General features: G+C 33.8%; 1 long non-coding RNA gene across 4 annotated transcripts in view; it reads right to left on the bottom strand.

Moving 5' to 3' along the window:
- Nucleotides 1-12,899, bottom strand: part of LOC111723513 — a 159,599-nt gene that overhangs the window by 98,575 nt on the left and 48,125 nt on the right. Inside the window, exon 1 of one of the 4 annotated variants that reach the window (XR_002772035.1) lies at nucleotides 11,357-11,417. The exons of the other annotated variants lie outside the window; for them this stretch is intronic. This is a non-coding gene — a long non-coding RNA (uncharacterized LOC111723513). Of the gene's footprint in view, nucleotides 1-11,356; nucleotides 11,418-12,899 lie in introns of those variants that run through there. 4 annotated transcript variants of the gene reach the window in all.

Below are 12,899 nucleotides of genomic sequence, written 5' to 3'. Positions count from 1 at the left end.
GTTCCTTCTGCTCTCCCTCCACTGCTTAAGTTAGGTCACTAATAAAGGCAGTACTTGGTGATAGACACAGGACTACAAAACAGATTCATTTGATATGGAAACCAGGTTCTTCTTAGATTGAAGTTCTACATTTGCCAGCATAAACTTCAGCTTTGAGAATCTCAGTAACATAAAACTGAGGGCAGAATAAATGGGATTTTATGCATTGAGTGGTGAGTAACTGCCAGCCTGTGTCTGAAAATCCACCTTTTCCTCTGTGGGAGGGAGTGACATGATACTGCTTCTCCCTCCAAACTCACTATTATCAATAATGTTATTTTACTATTAAGCCATAGCTAGCTTTTTAACATACTAAATAAGTATGGGAAACTCTGTGACTTACTGTGCTTTTAGCATTTTATAATTACTAGCTAGAAGCTATTGGAATGAGGTGGGTAAGGGTGAAGCTGGAAAAAAAAAATCAATACCTGCTCCTGAGATAGGGCACTTGACCAGAAAGGATGTTGCAAGATACAAAGGAGCAGATATGAAATATTAGTGCTTTGATTTTTTTTAGATCTCATTGCATCAGCAACACAAAATGCAGATTCCATAGACTTGTGGAAGCACCATAATTTATTGTTGAGTTATCAAGATTATCTGAATTTGTATGAATTTTAAATCATATATTAATTCCTGAGGTTTCCCTTACTCCTAGGAATTAGCATCCCTTTTTAATTTAGAATATCTTGTAAAAAGTGAACTGATGGAACTTCACACTATGGCCAATTTAATCTACCATTTTTTAGTCAGCCTATTAAAATTGGGTAAGTTATTTTATGTCTTTGAACTTCAGTTAACTCATAGACAAAATAATCTTAATATCAGTCCCTAAATGCCAGTGCTATAATTCTGAGAATATATGATTTCCAAATTGATACTTTCTGACACACTTGTATGTCCCTCTTGCTCTTTTAGGAAACATTGGAACTCAGAAATATCCCACTCAAACCTTTTGCTTAGACTTAAGCCAGCATGTGCCATATACAAAAATGCTGCTTGTATCCCCCCTGGTTCCACCACCCTGGCCACATCAGCCTTCCGGCTCTAGAAAGCAAGTCCAGGACCAAACTCTGACCTCTTTCTCCTCATTTAGCTTCTCTGAAATGATATTCACTTTGATAATCCCCTTTAATAATTTGATAATTACCAAACACAATCAATCTTATTATTTTATAGATGATGAAACTGAGATCCAGGAAAGCTTAATGACTGTTCAATGCCTTCAGACCACTTAAAGACAGATCCAGAATTAAATGAGGTTTCCTGATTACTCTCCACAGTTCTTTCAAAGTTTTTTCAAAAATTCATTTCTTTTCTGTCTTAAATATATTCTCAATGTTTCTTATGCTTCTAGTTTCATCTAAGATGTTAAAAATTCCCCAAGGTGTACCCTCTGAGAAGTTTTATAGTTTTGTTCATACATAGGCTCTTTTGATAGGATAGAGTGAGAAAAACTGGTGTTTGAGACACCTGCAGCCCTCTTTCTATAATAGTGATGGTATTACCTAGAATGTGAGCAAAGATTGTCCAGGTATAAAAAACACTACCAGATAAGCGCCCTTTAATTCTGTTTGTTTGTTTATTTGTTTCATTACAATGCAGAGGGAGGTAGGATTGTTTACCTAATTATGTCACACCTTTTCCAATTTATATACATAGAGAAATTGCTTATTAATCTTGTAGAGCCTAGAAAGTACATTAGTCATTGGACCATAATCAATCAAGTTACTACTAGGAGTGACTTTGAATGAAGTTATTCTGTTGTTATTCACATGTGCTAGAGCCAAACTATATTTTGGTGAATATGACTTTATTGTACCACATTTAACATAGGTAACTCCCTCAATTTTCTATCCAGACTTTTGTACACAGCACTCTGGTTTCCATGGGAAGGTGATGATGCCATGAAAATGATCTCGAAGGATAGATCATATGAGTGAATACATAGATGAGACATATTGCTTGAACCTTTTATTTTTCCTAATAGTAGAAATATTAATATATTCTTTCTACTACACACTATTGTAATGAACAACCGATAAATTATAAAGGGGTCAGCTAGTCGAGTTTAGGATTTTTTATAGAATATATTATAATAATTGTATTACATACTTGTCTTTCCTATTATACTACAATTTGTTCCTGGGCAGAGAACCAACTTCTCTTTTCTTTTCTTTTCTTTTCTATTCTATTTTATTCTTTTCTTTTCTTTTCTTTTCCTTTTCTATCTTTCCTTTCCTTTTCTTTCTTTCCTTTCCTGTTCTATCCTTTTTTTTTTGCAAAAAAACTTTTATATTTTTCATATTATTATACAAGTAGCTAACACTTTGATCACATTATCTGCGTGTTCTTTTATTTTCTTCTTTTGATGTGTGATTGGGACAGGTGTGTTTGCTGCATTCACTGCATGCTTTCATAGATTTCTGTTCTCTCCCACAGCAGCTGAGGTACTAGTAACTTTTTTTTTTTTTTTGGTAAGCTTTTTACTTCTTGTCTCATTCTCTTCCTTTTAGTCTGGTATCGTTGGCATTTTTCATCAACATAACCTCTAAAAATAGGACTGGTCAGTTTGCCTTTTACCATCTGAAAACCCCCTACTCAAATCTCCAGATGTGATTCCTAATAAGCCAACATGTCTCATATGCTGGGGTGCAGTGGCACTAACATAGCTCACTGCAGCTTCAGACTCCTGGGCTCTAGTGATCTTTCCATGCAGTCTCCCAAGTATCTGGGACTATAGTTGAAATTTTTTCTTGGTCATAGATTCTCATAAAAGAATTTGTAAAGTATGTACTTCAGAAAAGATAAGCAAGTCACATTTGATTTCTGCAATTACAAGAGCTGCTCAAAGTGGTTGCCATCAGTATTCAGACAGTTCTCATTACAACAAGCAAAAGGTAACACATAGATAACATCTCTTAAAATATGTATACATTTTTGTGCACTCCAGGCATATTAGAAAGTTTCTATCAATCCAGCGAATCATTAGAAAAATTCTCTTTAATTCAGGAAATGGATACATCTAGAATTATTTCTATTCAATATTTATTGGTAATTTTAGCCAGTTCAAGAAAGAGATAGAGACAGAGACAGAGAAAGAGTAAGAGCAAAGAGGAAGAAGGAGAAGGATGGGGCATAGAAGAGATGAAGGAGCAGGAGGGGGAGAAGGAAATAAAGTGATAGTTAATGTGATCATCTGCTGAAAAAACTAAAAGGAACTAAAAACTTATGAGAAGAAAATGGAGATGTCAGGATATGGCATTCTGAACAAGTTACAAAAAAGCAGCAGCAGTGCATGATCTATTTTTGAAACAAACACAAGATATGCAAGAAGTTTGTGTAGAAATTTATGAAATATTATTAAAAGACATCAAAGTAGATCTAAACCAATGATTTGCAACAGCTACAGTGCCATCCCCTGAGGACATTGTAGAAGTTGTGTTGGTAATTTTGATTGTCATGACTATTGAGAACATTACTGGATTTTAGGGATAGACTTCAGCAAAGTTAGCTCTCTTTAATAAGGTAATTTCTCCCATTTTATTCATCTCAGAATATCAAGAAATAATGTCTAAATCCTTTAAGCCCCAAGAATTCTGCATATGCTATTAATAAAAATGTAGTTTAACAAAAAAATAAGCAAAGTAAAACTATCAACAGCAAGACACACACACAAAAAAACTGTACAATCAGAAAAAAAAAACTTAGAAAATGTGTATCAATAAAAAATGGGTCAACCTTTTCATGAGTAACAGAAAATTGAATGGAGAGCTGAAAGTAGACAGGATGTAGGCATGCCCAATGGTGCAAGTATTCAGACACCTCTCAGAGAAAGTTTGTTTCTTACATTTCTCTGCTTCACCATCCTTAGCGAGGGCTTGCATTCTTATGATCACAAGATGTTCATTTCCCTGCTGGTTATCATTGCCTATTTCTAAGAGTATAAGAACTCAAGAAGTAGTGAGAAAAGGCTTTATCATTACCTAGACTTTATTTATATTCAAGTTTCTTGGAGCACTTTTGTCTATTGTCATCTATGACGCATTCCTAGTCACTAAAAGTAAGTTTTAAATATTTTGTTTTCTAGCAACAATGAGAGATAAAAGCAAAGGAAAATGCCTTTGGCATTGCTGTTTAGTTATAGAAAGGGAGTTTTCTCAAGATTAATAAATAGCACAAATTCATTGAAAACTAAAAAATGAAATATCTTAATTAAAACATAAATATGGAAAGATTGGTTTTATCTCTGACATACAAAGAGCTTGGACATTTTCACTCCTATCCATACAATAATAAAGAGGTGAGGAAGTTGAAAATCAACAATTTTTCTTGGAGCCATCAACAAACTGAGGTTTCATGCAAATCAGCACCATGAAATATGGAGAGACATAAAAATCCAGAATTCTAGGCAAAATCTACTCACTTCGTGTAAAAGCCTCTAGAGCCATAACACCATGATCTGGTGAGACTGACCATGAACTGTTTGGATATACATTCAAGTGTAGGTACACTTACATCTTAATTCTGTGAAATTTCTAGGGGCTGAATGTAGACTGAGCGAGGAGTGAGACACTTGTGAGAATGTGTCTTTGAGTAGCATTCATACCGCCATGGATTTTTATCTCCATAAGAACCCATCCAGTTTTTATGATGAAGAAACAAGAAAGATCCCTTTAATGCTTTATCAAAGAAATAAGAAAAATCATCTTGGGTAAATATGCACAGAATATTCTCCATCCTAAAGGCCTACTATTCAGGACGGGAAAGAATATGGGATCTTTATTTTACCTGGGAGGAAAATTCCTCAAACTCTTACTTTTCTATTTCACCAACTGGGGAAAAACAAAGGTCAGAAACACTAAGGAATGTCATATCCTAGGTTTGCAGGTCTATTAAAAGACAAAGACCTCGGTCACATGCAGAGGCTCACACCTGTAATCCTATAGCACTCTGGGAGGCTGAGGCAGTGGATTGCTTGAGCTCAGAAGTTCCACACCAGCCTGAGAAAAAGTGAGATCCTGTCTCTACTAAAAGTAGAAAAAGTAGCTGGGCATCTTGGCAGGCACCTATAGGAAGCTACTAGGAAGGCTGAGGCAAGAGGATCTCCTGAGTCCAAGATTTTGTGGTTGCTGTGAGCTATGACACCATAGCACTCTATCCTGTGTGACAGAGTGAGACTGTCTCATAATAAAATAAATTAAAATAAATCAATAAAAGTTTGAGGTCTAGTAATAAGAGAACACTTTCATTTCCCCAAATCTTATCAACATAAATCTGCGGACAAATTATCTAAGGAAGTGTTCTTAGAAAAAAAAAGGAAACAAATACATAAACAAACAAATAGGGTATTGGGTCATCATAGGAAACAAGTTTCTATCACCTGCAACAACAGCGAAATTTAAACACAGCCCAATTCATAGACATAGCGTAAAACCTCAGACTAAAAGTTTCTATTATCCAACACACTGTATGTAGCACTCAACAAAAAATAACAATGAAAAGCAAGAAAAATCAAGACAAAACAATATTCTGAAGAGATGAGGCAAGCACCAGAAGTGGACTCAGATATGATACAAGTTTGGAATTATCAGACAGGGAATTTAAAAAAATTATTATTATTATATAATAAAGAGTCTAATAGACAATCTAGTAAACATCGAAAAACAGATACAATGAACACCAAGGAATCGAAACTCTAAGAGAAAACTAAAAGAAATAACTAGGGATCAGAAATACTACCAGAGAAAGAAGACTTGAATGATGGATGTGTGAGTAAACTGGACTTGATTGAGGAAAGAATCAGCAAAGTTAAGGACTGTCACTAGAAACTCTCCAAACTGAAATGGAAAGAAAGAAAAAAAAGAATAAAAATATGGAATATTAAGTCTAAGAACTTTGGGATAATTTCAAAACATACAGCACATGCATGATTGGATTATCAGAAGGAAAAGCAGGAAAGAACAAAGCAATAGAAATATTTGTAGTAACAATGCTGAAAAATTCCCAGAACTCTGAGACACCTCTTCACTGAACCTACTGTGTCTCTCTAATTGGTGTGTGTCATTAATTTTGGAATGTTTTCAGCATTTCCTGCAAGATAAATATCAACATATGTATACATAAGCATCAGTCTATCATATTCAAACTGCAGGAAAAAAAAATTTGGAAGAAAGTCAGACTGGGAGGAAGTCTTATCTACTCAGGAAAAAAGGGTAAGAATTACAGTAGATTGCTTGCCAATGATCATGAGAACAAGAAGACATAAGAAAGAAGCGTGTAAAGCAAAAACTTACCATCTAACATTCTATATCCAGTGAATTTATTTTTTTCAAAATTAAAATAGAAATGAATACTTTTCACAAAAACCATATCTGAAGTCATTTATAACTAGTGATACTTCTCTGAAAGAAATAATAAAAGAAGTTCTTGAAAAAGAAAAAAAAACCTACAATGCTGGTCAGAATCTAAGATTTCTATTCAAAAAGACAAGCATCAAGGAAGAATTACATGACATCTTTCTAATTCTTCATTGCCCTGGCAGATACATATTTGTTCAAAATTATGGTAACAATAAAATGTGTGATTATAGCATACAGGTGCATGAAATGAAGGATAAGAGTGTCATAAGAGATATGAGAGGAATTGAGACTACTCTGTTAAAAGATACATGTATGAAAAAAAGATACATGTATCGTTAAAGTATAGAAGAATATTCAATATATTAACATCCACCAATTTGATAATTCAGGTGACATTCACTTGTTCCTTGAAAGATGCAAACTACTTAAACTTGTACAGGAAAAAATAGGTATATGAGGCCTATATCTGTGGTAGAAATTGAATAAATAATAATAATTTTTCAAAAATAAAAGCACCAGATACAAATGGTTTTACTGATGAATTCTATCAAACACATAATTTTAAAAATTACACCAATTCTCTACAATTGCTTCTAGAAATTAAAATCAGAAGAAATAACTCTGAAATCATTTTATCATACCTGCATTACTCCCCTACTAAAACGAGATGAAGTCATTATAAGAATGGAAAATTACAAATCATCACTGCTCATAATTATAGATACAAAAATCTACAACAAAATATTAGCAGATTTCATCCAACAATGTATAAAAAGAAGTACACCACGATTAAGTGAGATTTATTCTGTGTGCCATCTCCTTACAACCTCCACAAATCAATGTAATTTACCACATCATCTAGTGAAAAAGAAAAATTAAATGATTATGTTGACAGGTAAGAAAAAGCATTTGGAAAAATATGATAATTTCTGATTTAAAAAAATCTTAATGAACTAGGAATAGTGAAGAACTTTAGCTTGATAAATATATATACAAAAAAAAACCCCTATAGCTAATGTACTAAATCAGGCATCCTCAAACTATGGCCCGTGGGCCACCTAGGACCGCCTAGGACATTTATCTGGACAGCCAGGTGTTTTTACTGCCGCTGCCTGTCCTGCTTAGCAGCTGACTTGTCCTGGGGCCTGCAGTTTGGCCCTCCAACGGTCTGAGGGACAGTGAGCTGGCCCCTTGTTTAAAAAGTTTGAGGACCCCTCTAAATGGTGAGAAACTGGAAACCTTCCAATTAAGACTGGGAAGAAAGAAAAGATGTCTCCCCTATTCAACAACATATTGGAAGTCCTAGGTAGTATAAAAGTAAGAAAAAGAAATTACAGGTATATAGATTAAGAATGAAAATAAGTAAAATTATTTTACTTACAAATGACATTATCATCTATATAGGAAAATGACAAAAACACAAATAAACAAAAACTGGAACTTGAAGATGTAGCTAATTTCACCCATAAGCACCACCTGCTGTTTCAGACATTAAACATGATGTGTTATTATCTAGTTAAAAAAAATCCAAAAATAAGATGTAAAACCTGCTCCAGATGAGAAGAAATCAGAAAAAAACCTCACTGGATGCATGAAAACTCAGGGTGAAAGGACATTCCTAACAGAAAACAGTAGCTCTGTACCATTGCAAACCAACCAAAATGAGAATACTGAAATGGCAAATACGGAATTTTGAATATGGATTATAAGGAAGCTCAATAACACAAAGAAACCACAATGACAATGCAGAAAATGAATAGAGAAATCAAATTATTTTTAAAAAAATCAAATAAAACTTCTAGAAATTCAAGGAAATGCAAAACATTGCTGAAAGCCTTAAGAATAACCTAGACTAGGCAGAAGAAAGAAGCTCAGAGCTAGAAGACAGCAATTTTGAATTAAACAAATTAATCTAAGAGAAAGAATAGAGAAATAAGAGAAAAATGAAAAAAGCCTACAAGAAATATGAGATCTTGTAAAGAGGCCTTAACATCAGAGTCACAGGCAATGCTGAGGGTGAAGAAGAAAATGCACAAGGACTGGAAAACCTATTTGAGGGAATACTTCAGGAAAATTTCCCTGGTCTTGCTAGAAATCTGGACATTCAGTGTACTAGAAGTGCAACAAACTTCCTGGAGATTCATCATTGAGAGGCAATCATGACAAAATATAGTTATCAGACTGGCAATACTTAACACTAAAGAACTACTTAAATAATTACTTGTTGGTGATCATCTGATCTTATGTTTAGAAAACCCCAAATAGTCTGCTAAGAGCATTCTGGGATTGATTAATAAATTTAGCAAAGTCTCACGTTACAAAATCAATATGCACAAATCACTAGCTTTCCTACATGCTAGCAGTCAAGCTGAGAACCAAATCAGAGATTCAATACCTTTCATGATAGCAAGAAAGAAAACAAGATACTAAGAAGATGTTTAACCAAGAAGATAAAAGACCTCTATGGGGAGAACTACAAAACACTGAGGAAGGAAATTGCAGAGGAAATAAAAAAATGGAAAAAAAAGATCATGTTCATGGATCAGCAGAATCAATCTTTTCAAAACGTCTATACTACTCAAAGTGGTTTATAGGTTTAATGCAACCCCCATTGCAAAGACGTGGAAACAACCCAAGTGCATATACATGAGTGGATTAGTAAAGTAGTACCATGGAATACTACTTAGGCATAAAAAAAAAAAAAACAATGGCAAACTGATAGCTCTTGTATTAACCTAGACAAAACTGGAGACTATTCTTGTAAGTGAAGTATCACAAGAATTGAAAAGCAAACACCACATATATTTACTACTAAATGAGAACAAATCAATCCACACTTATGTGCACATATGGAAATATACTCAAAACTCCTCAGAAACCAAACAGGTGAAAGGATGCAGAAGGGGATAAGAAAATTCATAACTAACAGATAAGATGCACTCTATCTGGATGATTGGACACTTCTAATTTTCACTCAAATTGTATGAAAGCAATTTATGTAACCAAAATGTTTATACCCTTGTAGTATTCTGAAATTAAAAAAAGAAAATAAACTCTCCTAGAACTTTTAAGAATTTATAGCAAGGTCATAGATTACAAGGTGAATATACGGAATTTAATTGCTTTTCTAAATATTTGCAAAAAAAAATTTGGAATATGAAACATAATCCCATTTACAATAATACCAAATAAATTGAAAATGTACATATATATCTAAGGAAGTATATATAAAATCTTGTACATAAAAACTAAAACCTCCAATGAAACAAATCAGAGATATAAATAAAGTGGAGATCTTTGTAGATTCTAGTTGTCAATCCTTTTTCAGATGTATAACACATGAATATTTTCTCCCTTTCTGTGTGTTGTCTTTTTGTTCTTCTGATTGTGTCCTTGACTGTGAAGAAGCTTTTCAATTTGATCAGAGATCATTTGATTACTTTTGTTGTTGCTGTGATTGCTTTTGGGGTCTTCTTCATAAATGTTTTGCCAAGATTGATGTCTACAAAAGTTTTTCCAACATTTTATTCTAGAATTCTTATAGTTGCCATACTTAGATTTAAGCCTTTTATCCATGCTAAGTTAATTTTTTGTGAGTGGTGAGAGGTGTGGGTCCTGTTAAGTCTTTTACATGTGGTTATCCAGTTTTCAGATTCTTTACTCCAGAATATGTTTTTATCTGCTTTGTCAAAAATAAGATGGAGATATAAGGATGATTTTATATCTCGGTTTTCTGTTCTGATCCATCAGTCTATATCTCTGTTTTTGTACCAGTACCATGCTGTTTGGGTTATTACCGTCTTACAGTATAGCTTAAAGTCTGATGTTTCCCACATTGTTCTTATTATGTACAGTTACACGAGCTATTCAGGGTCCTTTCTGGTTCCATATGAAATGCAGAACTATTTTTTCTAGATTTTGCAAAAAGGTGGTGTTAGTTTTTTAATGGGAATTGCACTGAATCTATAAATCAGTAAGAAACAACCAAACAACCCCATTTTTAAAAAGGGCAAAAACTATGAAAAGACACTTTTCAAAGGAAGGAAAACTAATGATCAAAAAACTCTTGAAAAAATACTCAACATCTCTAATCATTAGGGAAATGCAAATCAAACCATATTGAGATATCACCTAACTCCAATGAATTTACTTATTTTTTTTAGACAGAGTCTCATGTCACACTTGGTAGACATGTCACAGCTCAAAGCAATCTCCAGCTCTTGGGCTTAAGCGATTCTCTTGCCTCAGCCTCCCAAGTAGCTGGGACTACAGGCACCCACTACAACAAGAATGGCTCATTTTATTTTTTTTAATTATTAAATCATAGCTGTGTACATTAATACAGTCATGGGGTATAGTGTGTTGTTTTTATATGCAATTTTAAAATGTCCCAAAGCAAGAGATGCTGGCGTGGATGCATAGAGAAAGGAACTCTTATACACACATGCTGTTGGTGGGATTGCAAACTAGTACAACCTCTATGGAACTCAAGGAACTAAAAGTAAATGTACTATTTGATCCATTAATCCCACTGCTGGGTACATGTCCCAACGGAAAAAGTCATTTTATAAAAAGGATAGTTGCAAATTGAGTGTTTGTGGCAGCACAATTCACAATCACAAATGTAGGGAAACAACCCAACTGCCCATCAATTGATGAATGGATTAATAAAATGTGGTATATGTGTACCATGGAGTACTACTCAACCTTAAAAAAAAAATGCTGAGCTAGTTTTTGTGACAATCTGGATGGAACTACAAACCATTCTTCTATGAGCAATTCTTCACTAGAATGAAGAAACACTTGAACTCAACACCACATTGGAACTAATTGATCAATACTTGAATACACATATGGAAGTAAATCTCACTGTGAATCAAGCTAAGGGGAAATGGGAATGTGTAAATTCTGATCTACTGGGATAGCACAAATACCTGGGTGAAGGTCACACATACCTTTGACTCAATTGGTAGAAAGACAACTTATGTAAACAAAATGTGGACTTCGTAATACTCTGAAATTAAAAGAAATATGAAAATAAATGTATAAATAAATAAATGGAGAGATAGTCCATGTTTAGGAATTGGAAGACAATATCACTAAGATATCAGTTTTTCTCACTTGAACCATAATTTAAATACAATCATAATTAACATCTAAGTAGGGTATTTTGCAAATATTGAGAAACTACTTCTGAAATTTACATGCAGCAAAAAGAAAACATGAGGATCACCAACACAATAGTGAAGAGGAAAAACAAAGATAGAGGATTCATACTACCCAATTTCCATGTTTATTATGAAGCTACCATATTCAAAACACGACGGCATTTAAAAATGTTACAGAATAGAATGCCCTGAAATAGATCCACACAGATAGAGCCACCTGATCTTTCACAGAAAAGTAATGGCAATTCAGTGGAGAAAAAATAGTCTTTCAATAACTGCTAATAGAATTAATAATTATGTTTATGTGAAACAACAAATAAATTAACTTGGAAGCAAACTTTGGCACCTTTCACAAAAATTACACAAAAATGAACTATAGATCTAATGTAATAGGTCTGTAAAGTAAATGAATTATAGACCTATAATGTAAATTATAGACCTAATGAATAATTATGACATACATAGAAGAAAACTTAATAGGAAATCTGTATGATGTTGTTAGATAGATACAACACCAAATTAAAAAATGTAAATTTGGATTTTATTATAAATAAAAACCTTTACTCTGTGAAAGAAACTGATAATAGAATACATAGACATGCCACAGACTAGGAGAAAATATTTGAAAATCATATATCCAATGAAGGATTTATATCTAAAATAGGTAAAAACTCTGTAAAGTTAACAAGAAAAAATAAAAACCCAATTAATAATGTACAAAAATTCTGAACAGAGACCCCACCAAAAAAGACATACAGATGAGGAGTAAACATATAAAAAGATAATGAACATTATTTGTCATTAGAGCAGTACATATTAAAACAATGAGATACTACTGAAGGGGCTTGGGGTCACCAAATGAGGGGGGCTTGGTGAGAGGAATGAAGAGGCTTGACAGAATGTGCTGAGGGACCGAAGAACTCTGAGAGGAGCCCCCCCAAGTAAAAATTGGGTCCATATATATTATCATAAAATGGGAAGAAGTAGACAAGAGTTGCTTGTCTGACATTAGCACTGAGTAGTGGGGACGTGGAGAAGGTAGAATGTCTCCACCTTTGTTTTTGCAAAACGGCAAGACCTTTTGCAAGACCCTGAGTTAAACCTTTCCGTCTAGCATCAAGAGACCTTTGGAACCTAGAGAATCTTTACATAATACCATTCGTCAACTTTCAGTATGGCCAAAACCCCAAACAAACAACTTTTTAAAATTAAGAACAGCACTTGTGAAGATGTGGAATAACAGAAACTATCAATCATTGCTGGAGGGAATGCAAACTGGGAGAACCACTTTGGAAGACAACTTCGCAGTTTCTTTTTTTTTTTTTTTTTT

This window comes from Otolemur garnettii, unplaced genomic scaffold (genome assembly GCF_000181295.1).
Source record: "Otolemur garnettii isolate 467f Iridium unplaced genomic scaffold, OtoGar3 scaffold00012, whole genome shotgun sequence".
Lineage (NCBI taxonomy): Eukaryota > Metazoa > Chordata > Mammalia > Primates > Galagidae > Otolemur > Otolemur garnettii.
The sequence above is the reverse complement of the archived record's forward strand: the minus strand, read 5'-3'. Positions and strand labels throughout refer to the sequence as shown.